Below are 13,216 nucleotides of genomic sequence, written 5' to 3' on the forward strand. Positions count from 1 at the left end.
AATGACGACCTTCTTTTTCTGTTTTGGCCCTGCCTCTTCTCTTCTTTAAATTATAAAAACTCAACACTTCATTTCTAAAATGGTAGACATGCTTGAACTGCACTAACAACTTAACTTGTTTTGATCATATCTTTCTAATCATGCATCCTTTTTAGGTATTGTTTAACGCGTTCAGTTTAAATTGTAGTAAGTAAACAAATTTCGTAAATTTGAATCTCAAAATCAAAACTAAATCAAATTCACCTTAAAAAAAGTTTTATAGGTAGTCAAACCGACTTGTTTTGGTATTTTTCATATTTGAGTTATTCATCATTCTTTTGGACTAAAGCTTTTAGGATGTTGTTTTATATGAAAAAAATAGTGGAAATAGAGAGTATGTCGAAAATGACTCTGGGCAACTTCTTTTTTGAAATATGACAATTGACACAAGACTACTAAGCCAAAATTGTGGTGTTTAAAATATTGTATCTCTTCGTTATCAAGCGTGAGATGACAAAATAGTAGACACACCAATTTTGTAGAATGGATAAGATTAACATTGAGATCAAATCCATTTCTTAAAAGTTATTTTTGACGAAGATGAAGTTGAAAGTATGAATAAGCAGCTTAAAGCATGTATGCAACTTAACACGACAGACTCACTGTGATGCCTCATAATCAGTTTTTAAACACTCTAATCGATTTCACAAATCATTGATCTTTTTCTGAACCCCCTCTAATCATTTCACAATCAATGTAAATCTTATCCAAATTGCCTTTTGACTCCAGGACCAACTGACCTTTTGCATTTTTGAAGCCCCTAGTGACGGGTCGTCCTGGACCCAAAAGGTTGGTTTCAAATTTAAAGTTTTGGTCCATATTGGTTGACCATGAATCCTAGGAGGCTCCAATGATGTTTGTATTATGATTCATATAGAGCAAATAAAGGGGTTCGAAACCGCATCATTAGCTTGGAATTCTAGGATTATAGTCGATGTCGATTCATCATTTGAACGTCTTTAATTCAAAACCAAACATGAACCTTTGCTTTCATTCGGATGCTTTTTGGAATATGGACAGTTTCACGGAATTAGGGCGCAAAGTGACCTAATCAAAAAAAAATCGATGTGTGATTAAATTAGGTAGGAGAGAAGAAAAAGAAATGGTTGAATCAAAATATTTAATCTTAATTTTCATTTATGTCAGAAGGTACTACGAATGTTCAATCAACACACCAAAGGATTATGCAAGATATTCGGTCTGAAAGTAGGCAACATTTCTATTGGCAAATAGGAGGTTTCCAAGTGCTTGCCCAAGTACTTATAACTTATTGTGTTGTAATTGCTATCTTATAAGATTCAGCCGCTATAGCCGTTCAGAATACACAAACTATTTTGACCGACAGCCAAAATTTCTTTTTATATGTTCTTGATTTCATTCAAGACGTGAGCAAAACTGAAATTGGAGAAGAATATGGTCCTTGGGTTCGTTTTATTGGTACTCTTTTTCTATTTGTTTTTGTTTCTAAATGGTCAGGTGCACTTTTAAGTTGAAGAATCATACAGTTACCTCATGTGGAGTTAGTTGGACCAACGAATGATATAAATACTACTGTTGCTTTATATTCACTCCCGTCAGTGGCACATTTCTATGCAGTCCTTAAGGGATGGAGTTTCTTCGGTATATAGATTTAACCAACTCCAATACTTCTACCAAATAATGTTTTAGAAGATTTCTCAAAACCCTTTATCAAATACATTTTGACTTTTCAAGAATATATTAACCGTTGATTTAGTAATTGTTCTTCTTGTTTCTTTAGTACATTTAGCCATGGAAGGTCATCATCGAGTAACTTTTCATCCAAATAAATAATAAAATATTGCTTTGAATTTCTTAGTCACTCTTTCTGTTTGAATTTATTTAAATTCAAAATTAAGTAAGCCCATGAATCTTTTTCCAACAATTAATTCATGCGTATTTCATGATAGCTTGATTGATATAAATTATGGTATATGTTGGTGATAAATAAGAATTTTATGTTACCTTTAAAACTTGGGCCGCCATTTTATCTATGAATTGTTTTCATGAATGTTATTCTTAATGTTAGTTGGTGGTGTACTCATAATTCTTCAAGTTAGGCCAGTTTTCTAATTTATTTATTTCAATTGAGTACAAAACAATGATACTTCATTTGTGATTTTGATGCTTTATATAGTCCCTTTGGTTGCCTCTTGTGTTTTTTTTTTCGGTCCTGCTTTTAATGCCTTACTTTTATCAAATGTCTACATCAGTTGAACTCCCACTGCAATCTTTTGTATCTCAATGCTATGGACTTATTAGCAGGACTCCAGATGAGGATTTCAGTATGCTTTTAGAAGCAGCAGTGATGTATGATAGGTGTGTGGCTGCAATCCTGAACGAGCATGATTCTATGGAGTAGACATTTGATATGTATGATATGTAAGAAAACATGATTGTTATAAATGTATTTATTAATGATATGTATGATATATAGTGTAGGAAGAAAGCAAGAGCAAGAGAAATATGAGTACAGTATTAATATTTGTTATATTTTGTAGTACACTACAGAATTGTAAAAAACGGGGGAAATTTAGATTTTTTCATATCATCCCCTTTTGTCCTATTTCATGTCACACATCTTTATTTTCCCAGTCATTACAACGATTCATAATTGTTACTCGTTTTGGCCATGCGACGAAACAACAAGAACTATGTTATGCGAAACCGTAGCTATTTCATTCTATCCTATTCAATAATTAACAAAAATTGGAATTAATTGCAATTGAATCAATCAATCATCGAATCTTGATCTGGAATGATTTGCATTGATGGATCTCTTTGTTTCAATCGTTGTGAGATAAAAATAACGTAGGTTAGGTGGGTCGAGCTAGATTGTCGTAGCTACATATTATACGTGAACTCCGGCGTATACTTCGAAGAATGATTCCAAGGTCCGATCTGTTCCAAAAGAAAGAAGATGACGATGGTTTACATTATGGAAGAAACACATGTATATGTGATAATAGATATTCAATAGTTATATATGGACTACCCATGTATGTTATTTGATTCCCCATATTACTACTGACTTTATATAGATATCGAATCCACTTTCCCTATATGGATTACGATATAAGCTCTTCTTTTTTTGTCTGTGACTATGTACGGACTGAATATGAAATCAAGACTATGAATGTGTTTAAAGAAGATGAAGGATCAAAGGATTGAAGGAATGGGTTGGGAGCAATAAAATAGAATAACTATATTATATGGATTTACAAAAACTTGGATAGGGAATAAAAACGAGATATTGAAGTAGTTCTGATGATTCAATAATGTCAAATATCATCACTTCAGATGAAGTAGTTCGAGTCTGCTATATATATGAATCATAAAACCTACATCATTGGCTGCTCCTAAGATTTCTAGATCATCAAATAGATATTCAAGGTCAACAAGTATGGATAAAAAATGCAAACTTTAAACCAACCTTTTGGGTCCAGGTAGACCCATCGCTAGGGGATTAAAAAATGCCCGAGGTCAGTGTATTTTCTGCCTATGAAAGAACATCCTAAAGATTTTTGTCCAAAAGAATGATGAAACTAGAGTCTAACATGAAAAAATTTGTCATTTCGATCTGTAAGTACAAAGTTGGGACCAAAACAAGTTGGTTTGACTACCCAAAGAAGTTTTTCTATGAAGACTTTACTTTAATTCTGATTTTGACATTCAAATTAGCCAAATTTGTTTTTTTACTATAATTTAAACTATACCTCAAAAGGATAAATCATTAGAAAGAGATGGTCAAAACAAGTTTACTTGTTAGTGCGGTCCAAGCATGTTTAGGATTTTAAGATTAAGTGTTGAGTTGTCATAATTTAAAGAAGAGAAGAGGCAGGGTCAAAGAAATAAAAGAATTATGTATTTTTCACGTTCTCAGGTTTCTAGGATCACACAAAGGGGTTAGCAAATAAAAGTGTTAATGCGACGACCTGGCCGTAAATTGTTAAAGCTTCCATAAAAGCCAGTTAAGCAATAAAGTACAACGTATTTTACCCTCTGCATCTGGTTGACTTTTACGGCTTGGCCCGCAACAGTACCTTGACCTACTCTAGGTCGAATAGAAGCAAGTTATATGGCCGATCCAGCACCAATAACGGAAGCAACACAAATTTTGGGATTCATGGTATGCTCCTCGCAACAAAAAATAAAGAAATGGTTAATGATATAATCAAATAAACCAATGAATTATTATATATGTCTTTGTTAGTGTACTCAATTAATGTTATATACATATTTATAATACTAATTAGTTACATTACTTAGTATTTCATATTCCATCACTAAGATCCATAAAACTAAACTAAGATCTCCCAACCTAATTTGAGAAGTGATGATATTTCTTATTATTGTATGATCAGGACTACTTCAATATCTCATTTGTATTCCATATCCAAGTTTTTGTAAATCCTTATAATATAGTTCTTCTATTTCTCCAAACCCATTCCTTCAATTTTTCGCTCCTTTATCTTGTTTAAACGCATTCATAGGCTTGACTTCAATTCACACATACAGTGAATAACAGAAAAACTGGAATCTACATATGTAGTCCGTAGTAATATGGGAAATTAAATAATATACATGGGTAGTCTGTATATAACTATTGAATATCTACTATCACAAGTACATGTGTTTCTTTCAGGACTACTTCAATATCTCATTTGTATTCCATATCCAAGTTTTTGTAAATCCTTATAATATAGTTCTTCTATTTCTCCAAACCCATTCCTTCAATTCTTCGCTCCTTTATCTTGTTTAAACGCATTCATAGGCTTGACTTCAATTCACACATACAGTGACAGACAGAAAAAGTGGAATCTACATATGTAGTCCGTCGTAATATGGGAAATTAAATAATATACATGGGTAGTCTTTATATAACTATTGAATATCTACTATCACAAGTACATGTGTTTCTTTCATAATGTAAACCATCGCCATCTTATTTCTATTGAATCTTATCGGACCCGAGAATCATTATTCAATGTAAACCCTGGAGTTCACGTATAATACGTAGCTACTATGGCTATTTACCTCGACCTGCATAAACGACATGATTTTTACTTGTCTTTATCATATCTCACATCGATTCAAACAAAGAGATTCATCAAAGCAAACCATTCCATATCAAGATTTGATGATTGATTGATCCAATTGCAATTCAATTTAATTTTGGTTAATTGTTAAATAGGATGGAATGAAATAGCAATGGTTTCGCAGAACAAAGTTCTTGTTGTTTCGTCGCACGCTCCAAGCGAGTAAGAATTATTATTCCAATTATGAATCCTTATAATTGACTACGAAAATTAAAGAGATGTACATCATGAATAGGACAAAAGGGGATCTGTGGAAAAATTTGGAATTCCCCCCTTTTCTACAATTTCGTAGTGTAATACGTAATATAATAAATATTAATCTCGTATATATATTTCTCTTGCTATTGTTTTACTAGAAAACAACAACTTGAAGATTTTTATCCAAAAGAATGATGAAACTAGAGTCTTTTCTTTCCTAACATGAAAAAAATTTGTCATTTCGATATCTAAGTACAAGTTATGACCAAAATAAGTCAACCAATATTGACCAAAACTGCAAACTTTAAACCAACCTTTTGCGTCCAAGTCGACCCATCGCTAGGGGCTTAAAAAATGCCCGATGTCAGTATATTTTTTGCATATAAAAGAACATCTTAAAGATTTTTGTCCAAAAGAATGATGAAACTAGAGTCTAACATGATAAAATTTGTCATTTTGATATGTAAGTACAAAGTTATGACCAAAACAAGTTGGTTTGACTACCCAAAGAACTTTTTCTATGAAGACTTTACTTTAATTCTGATTTTGACACTCAAATTGTCCAAATTTGTTTTTTTACTATAATTTAAACTAAACGCTTTAAACCATACCTCAAAAGGATAAATCATTAGAAAGAGATGGCCAAAACAAGTTTACTTGTTAGTGCGGTCCAAGCATATTTAGGATTTTAAGACTAAGTGTTGAGTTGTCATAATTTCAAGAAGAGAAGGGGCAGGGTCAAAGAAATAAAAGAAGTACGTATTTTTCACTTTTCTAGTATTACACAAAGTGGTTAGCAAATAAAAGTGCTAATGCAACGACCTGACCGTAAATTGTTAAAGCTTCCATAAAAGCCAGTTAAGCAATAAAGTACATCGTATTTTACCCACTGCATCTGGTTGACTAGCAATACCTTTTACGGCTTGGCCTGCAACAGTACCTTGACCTACTCTAGGTCGAATAGAAGCAAGTTATATGGCAAATCCAGCACCAATAACAGAAGCAACAGAAAATTTGGGATTCATGGTAAGAACTCCTCACAACAAAAAATAAAGAAATGGTTAATGATATAATCTAATAAACCAATGAATTATTATATATATCTTTGTTAGTGGACACAATTAATGTTATATACATATTTATAATATTAATTAGTTGCATTACTTAGTATTTCATATTCCATCACTAAGATCCATACAACTAAACTAAGATCTCCCAACCTAATTTGAGAAGTGGTGATATTTGTTATTATTGTATGATCAGGACTACTTCAATATCTAATTTTTATTCCATATTCAAGCTTTTGTAAATCCTTATAATACAGTTCTTCTATTTCTCCAAACCCATTCCTTCAATTCTTCGCTCCTTTATCTTGTTTAAACGCAATCATAGGCTTGACTTCAATTCACACATACAGTGACAGACAGAAAAGGAAGAGCTTGTATCGTAATCCATATAGAGAAAGTGGAATCTACATATGTAGTCCGTAGTAATATGGGAAATTAAATAATATACACGGCTAGTCCGTATATAACTATTGAATATCTACTATCGAATGTACATGTGTTTCTTTCATAATGTAAACCATCGTCATCTTATTTCTATTGAATCACATCGAACCCGAGAATCATTATTCAATGCAAACCCCGGAGTCCACGTATAATATGTATCTAAGACTATTTACCTCGACCTGCATAAACTACATGATTTTTACTTCTCTTCATCATATCTCACATCGATTCAAACAAAGAGATTCATCAAAGCAAACCATTCCATATCAAGATTTGATGATTGATTGATCCAATTGCAATTCAATTTAATTTTGGTTAATTGTTGAATAGAACGGAATGAAATAGCAACGATTACGCAGAAGAAAGTTCTTGTTGTTTCGTCGCACGCTACAAACCAGTAAGAGTTATTAGCCCAATTATGAATCCTTATAATTGACTACGAAAATTAAGGAGATGTACATCATGAATAGGACAAAAGGGGATCTGTGGAAAAATTTGGAATTCCCCCCTTTTCTACAATTTCGTAGTGTAATACGTAATATAATAAATATTAATCTCGTATATATATTTCTCTTGCTATTGTTTTACTAGAAAACAACAACTTGAAGATTTTTATCCAAAAGAATGATGAAACTAGAGTCTTTTCTTTCCTAACATGAAAAAAATTTGTCATTTCGATATCTAAGTACAAGTTATGACCAAAATAAGTCAACCAATATTGACCAAAACTGCAAACTTTAAACCAACCTTTTGCGTCCAAGTCGACCCATCGCTAGGGGCTTAAAAAATGCCCGATGTCAGTATATTTTTTGCATATAAAAGAACATCTTAAAGATTTTTGTCCAAAAGAATGATGAAACTAGAGTCTAACATGATAAAATTTGTCATTTTGATATGTAAGTACAAAGTTATGACCAAAACAAGTTGGTTTGACTACCCAAAGAACTTTTTCTATGAAGACTTTAATTTAATTCTGATTTTGACACTCAAATTGTCCAAATTTGTTTTTTTTACTATAATTTAAACTAAACGCTTTAAACCATACCTCAAAAGGATAAATCATTAGAAAGAGATGGCCAAAACAAGTTTACTTGTTAGTGCGGTCCAAGCATGTTTAGGATTTTAAGATTAAGTGTTGAGTTGTCATAATTTAAAGAAGAGAAGAGGCAGGGTCAAAGAAATAAAAGAATTATGTATTTTTCACGTTCTCGGGTTTCTAGGATCACACAAAGGGGTTAGCAAATAAAAGTGTTAATGCGACGACCTGGCCGTAAATTGTTAAAGCTTCCATAAAAGCCAGTTAAGCAATAAAGTACAACGTATTTTACCCTCTGCATCTGGTTGACTTTTACGGCTTGGCCCGCAACAGTACCTTGACCTACTCTAGGTCGAATAGAAGCAAGTTATATGGCCGATCCAGCACCAATAACGGAAGCAACACAAATTTTGGGATTCATGGTATGCTCCTCGCAACAAAAAATAAAGAAATGGTTAATGATATAATCAAATAAGCCAATGAATTATTATATATATCTTTGTTAGTGTACTCAATTAATGTTATATACATATTTATAATATTAATTAGTTACATTACTTAGTATTTCATATTCCATCACTAAGATCCATAAAACTAAACTAAGATCTCCCAACCTAATTTGAGAAGTGATGATATTTCTTATTATTGTATGATCAGGACTACTTCAATATCTCATTTGTATTCCATATCCAAGTTTTTGTAAATCCTTATAATATAGTTCTTCTATTTCTCCAAACCCATTCCTTCAATTTTTCGCTCTTTTATCTTGTTTAAACGCATTCATAGGCTTGACTTCAATTCACACATACAGTGAATAACAGAAAAACTGGAATCTACATATGTAGTCCGTAGTAATATGGGAAATTAAATAATATACATGGGTAGTCTGTATATAACTATTGAATATCTACTATCACAAGTACATGTGTTTCTTTCAGGACTACTTCAATATCTCATTTGTATTCCATATCCAAGTATTTGTAAATCCTTATAATATAGTTCTTCTATTTCTCCAAACCCATTCCTTCAATTTTTCGCTCCTTTATCTTGTTTAAACGCATTCATAGGCTTGACTTCAATTCACACATACAGTGACAGACAGAAAAAGTGGAATCTACATATGTAGTCCGTCGTAATATGGGAAATTAAATAATATACATGGGTAGTCTTTATATAACTATTGAATATCTACTATCACAAGTACATGTGTTTCTTTCATAATGTAAACCATCGCCATCTTATTTCTATTGAATCTTATCGGACCCGAGAATCATTATTCAATGTAAACCCTGGAGTTCACGTATAATACGTAGCTACTATGGCTATTTACCTCGACCTGCATAAACGACATGATTTTTACTTGTCTTTATCATATCTCACATCGATTCAAACAAAGAGATTCATCAAAGCAAACCATTCCATATCAAGATTTGATGATTGATTGATCCAATTGCAATTCAATTTAATTTTGGTTAATTGTTAAATAGGATGGAATGAAATAGCAATGGTTTCGCAGAACAAAGTTCTTGTTGTTTCGTCGCACGCTCCAAGCGAGTAAGAATTATTATTCCAATTATGAATCCTTATAATTGACTACGAAAATTAAAGAGATGTACATCATGAATAGGACAAAAGGGGATCTGTGGAAAAATTTGGAATTCCCCCCTTTTCTACAATTTCGTAGTGTAATACGTAATATAATAAATATTAATCTCGTATATATATTTCTCTTGCTATTGTTTTACTAGAAAACAACAACTTGAAGATTTTTATCCAAAAGAATGATGAAACTAGAGTCTTTTCTTTCCTAACATGAAAAAAATTTGTCATTTCGATATCTAAGTACAAGTTATGACCAAAATAAGTCAACCAATATTGACCAAAACTGCAAACTTTAAACCAACCTTTTGCGTCCAAGTCGACCCATCGCTAGGGGCTTAAAAAATGCCCGATGTCAGTATATTTTTTGCATATAAAAGAACATCTTAAAGATTTTTGTCCAAAAGAATGATGAAACTAGAGTCTAACATGATAAAATTTGTCATTTTGATATGTAAGTACAAAGTTATGACCAAAACAAGTTGGTTTGACTACCCAAAGAACTTTTTCTATGAAGACTTTACTTTAATTCTGATTTTGACACTCAAATTGTCCAAATTTGTTTTTTTACTATAATTTAAACTAAACGCTTTAAACCATACCTCAAAAGGATAAATCATTAGAAAGAGATGGCCAAAACAAGTTTACTTGTTAGTGCGGTCCAAGCATATTTAGGATTTTAAGACTAAGTGTTGAGTTGTCATAATTTCAAGAAGAGAAGGGGCAGGGTCAAAGAAATAAAAGAAGTACGTATTTTTCACTTTTCTAGTATTACACAAAGTGGTTAGCAAATAAAAGTGCTAATGCAACGACCTGACCGTAAATTGTTAAAGCTTCCATAAAAGCCAGTTAAGCAATAAAGTACATCGTATTTTACCCACTGCATCTGGTTGACTAGCAATACCTTTTACGGCTTGGCCTGCAACAGTACCTTGACCTACTCTAGGTCGAATAGAAGCAAGTTATATGGCAAATCCAGCACCAATAACAGAAGCAACAGAAAATTTGGGATTCATGGTAAGAACTCCTCACAACAAAAAATAAAGAAATGGTTAATGATATAATCTAATAAACCAATGAATTATTATATATATCTTTGTTAGTGGACACAATTAATGTTATATACATATTTATAATATTAATTAGTTGCATTACTTAGTATTTCATATTCCATCACTAAGATCCATACAACTAAACTAAGATCTCCCAACCTAATTTGAGAAGTGGTGATATTTGTTATTATTGTATGATCAGGACTACTTCAATATCTAATTTTTATTCCATATTCAAGCTTTTGTAAATCCTTATAATACAGTTCTTCTATTTCTCCAAACCCATTCCTTCAATTCTTCGCTCCTTTATCTTGTTTAAACGCAATCATAGGCTTGACTTCAATTCACACATACAGTGACAGACAGAAAAGGAAGAGCTTGTATCGTAATCCATATAGAGAAAGTGGAATCTACATATGTAGTCCGTAGTAATATGGGAAATTAAATAATATACACGGCTAGTCCGTATATAACTATTGAATATCTACTATCGAATGTACATGTGTTTCTTTCATAATGTAAACCATCGTCATCTTATTTCTATTGAATCACATCGAACCCGAGAATCATTATTCAATGCAAACCCCGGAGTCCACGTATAATATGTATCTAAGACTATTTACCTCGACCTGCATAAACTACATGATTTTTACTTCTCTTCATCATATCTCACATCGATTCAAACAAAGAGATTCATCAAAGCAAACCATTCCATATCAAGATTTGATGATTGATTGATCCAATTGCAATTCAATTTAATTTTGGTTAATTGTTGAATAGAACGGAATGAAATAGCAACGATTACGCAGAAGAAAGTTCTTGTTGTTTCGTCGCACGCTACAAACCAGTAAGAGTTATTAGCCCAATTATGAATCCTTATAATTGACTACGAAAATTAAGGAGATGTACATCATGAATAGGACAAAAGGGGATCTGTGGAAAAATTTGGAATTCCCCCCTTTTCTACAATTTCGTAGTGTAATACGTAATATAATAAATATTAATCTCGTATATATATTTCTCTTGCTATTGTTTTACTAGAAAACAACAACTTGAAGATTTTTATCCAAAAGAATGATGAAACTAGAGTCTTTTCTTTCCTAACATGAAAAAAATTTGTCATTTCGATATCTAAGTACAAGTTATGACCAAAATAAGTCAACCAATATTGACCAAAACTGCAAACTTTAAACCAACCTTTTGCGTCCAAGTCGACCCATCGCTAGGGGCTTAAAAAATGCCCGATGTCAGTATATTTTTTGCATATAAAAGAACATCTTAAAGATTTTTGTCCAAAAGAATGATGAAACTAGAGTCTAACATGATAAAATTTGTCATTTTGATATGTAAGTACAAAGTTATGACCAAAACAAGTTGGTTTGACTACCCAAAGAACTTTTTCTATGAAGACTTTAATTTAATTCTGATTTTGACACTCAAATTGTCCAAATTTGTTTTTTTTACTATAATTTAAACTAAACGCTTTAAACCATACCTCAAAAGGATAAATCATTAGAAAGAGATGGCCAAAACAAGTTTACTTGTTAGTGCGGTCCAAGCATGTTTAGGATTTTAAGATTAAGTGTTGAGTTGTCATAATTTAAAGAAGAGAAGAGGCAGGGTCAAAGAAATAAAAGAATTATGTATTTTTCACGTTCTCAGGTTTCTAGGATCACACAAAGGGGTTAGCAAATAAAAGTGTTAATGCGACGACCTGGCCGTAAATTGTTAAAGCTTCCATAAAAGCCAGTTAAGCAATAAAGTACAACGTATTTTACCCTCTGCATCTGGTTGACTTTTACGGCTTGGCCCGCAACAGTACCTTGACCTACTCTAGGTCGAATAGAAGCAAGTTATATGGCCGATCCAGCACCAATAACGGAAGCAACACAAATTTTGGGATTCATGGTATGCTCCTCGCAACAAAAAATAAAGAAATGGTTAATGATATAATCAAATAAACCAATGAATTATTATATATATCTTTGTTAGTGTACTCAATTAATGTTATATACATATTTATAATATTAATTAGTTACATTACTTAGTATTTCATATTCCATCACTAAGATCCATAAAACTAAACTAAGATCTCCCAACCTAATTTGAGAAGTGATGATATTTCTTATTATTGTATGATCAGGACTACTTCAATATCTCATTTGTATTCCATATCCAAGTTTTTGTAAATCCTTATAATATAGTTCTTCTATTTCTCCAAACCCATTCCTTCAATTTTTCGCTCCTTTATCTTGTTTAAACGCATTCATAGGCTTGACTTCAATTCACACATACAGTGAATAACAGAAAAACTGGAATCTACATATGTAGTCCGTAGTAATATGGGAAATTAAATAATATACATGGGTAGTCTGTATATAACTATTGAATATCTACTATCACAAGTACATGTGTTTCTTTCAGGACTACTTCAATATCTCATTTGTATTCCATATCCAAGTATTTGTAAATCCTTATAATATAGTTCTTCTATTTCTCCAAACCCATTCCTTCAATTTTTCGCTCCTTTATCTTGTTTAAACGCATTCATAGGCTTGACTTCAATTCACACATACAGTGACAGACAGAAAAAGTGGAATCTACATATGTAGTCCGTCGTAATATGGGAAATTAAATAATATACATGGGTAGTCTTTATATAAC

The sequence above is a fragment of the Nuphar pumila genome, chromosome 3 (genome assembly GCF_984573655.1).
Source record: "Nuphar pumila chromosome 3, dmNupPumi1.hap1.1, whole genome shotgun sequence".
Lineage (NCBI taxonomy): Eukaryota > Viridiplantae > Streptophyta > Magnoliopsida > Nymphaeales > Nymphaeaceae > Nuphar > Nuphar pumila.